Raw genomic sequence first — 1,007 nt, forward strand, 5'->3', positions numbered from 1 at the left:
GCCACCACAGCATGGCTGACGAGTGGTGTAGGCCTATGCCCGGGACCTGAACTGGTGAACCCCCGCTGCCAAAGCAGAGCACGCTGAACTTAACCATTAGGCCATGGGGCCTGCCCCACATTCTAATTTTTATTTGGAAAACTTTAATCTCACTTCTTTTTTACTTGGCCCCCTCCTTTCTTCTCTGTCTTCTCCTGCATCAAAGATTCATCTAATTCTCCTCAGTTGCTGCTAAGGTGCTTGGTCCTTCTTAGGTAGCTAAAGCCATGTCAAGGTGAGGCCCTCACTTCATCCGCCAACTAGCACTGTGCCAACAGCGCCACCCAGCCCTCACCTACACCATGGCCTCAGTTTTGGAGCTCGCCTCCATCTACTCAGCTCTCATCCTGCACTATGACAAGGTGACGGTCACAGAGGATAAGATCAATGCCCTCATTAAAGCAGCCGGTGTAAATGTTGAACCTTTCTGGCCAGGCTAGTTTGCAAAGGCCCTGGCCAACGTCAGCATCGGGAGCCTCATTGGCAACATGGGGCTGGTGGACCTGCCCCAGCTGCAAGCACTGCGCCAGGAGGAGGTCCTGCCCGCTCCACCACTGCTGCCCCTGCTGAGGAGAAGAAAGTGGAAGCAAAGAAAGAAGAATCTAAGGAGTCTGATGAGGACATGGGCTTTGGTCTTTTTGACTAAACCTCTTGTAACATGTTCAATAAAAAGCTGAATTCTTAAAAAAAATTAAATAAAAATTTAAAAAAAAGATTCATCTAATTCTTCCGATGACAAAAGACCCACATTGCCTTGAGTCTGTGGATAGTTGGGAAAACAAAGACGTAGAAGCACCAAAGCTCCCACAGGAAGTGTGTACCTTTCATATGCTTCTAATTCATCCTTTTCTTGAAAAAATACTGAACCTTGGTGAAGGCAGTGTTTTGGATGCATCATAATATGTACAGAAGTACAGTCTTGGATCTCAAGGATCTTCTACCTTCAACCTCTCTGTGGTGGTTAGAGG

At 47.4% G+C, this 1,007-nt stretch overlaps 1 pseudogene; it reads left to right on the forward strand.

Annotated features, from left to right (window-relative positions):
- Window positions 1–280: 280 nt before the first annotated feature.
- Window positions 281–724, forward strand: LOC103565406 (large ribosomal subunit protein P1 pseudogene; annotated as a pseudogene).
- The last annotated feature ends 283 nt before the right edge of the window (window positions 725–1,007 follow it).

The sequence above is a fragment of the Equus przewalskii genome, chromosome 10, assembly GCF_037783145.1.
Source record: "Equus przewalskii isolate Varuska chromosome 10, EquPr2, whole genome shotgun sequence".
Lineage (NCBI taxonomy): Eukaryota > Metazoa > Chordata > Mammalia > Perissodactyla > Equidae > Equus > Equus przewalskii.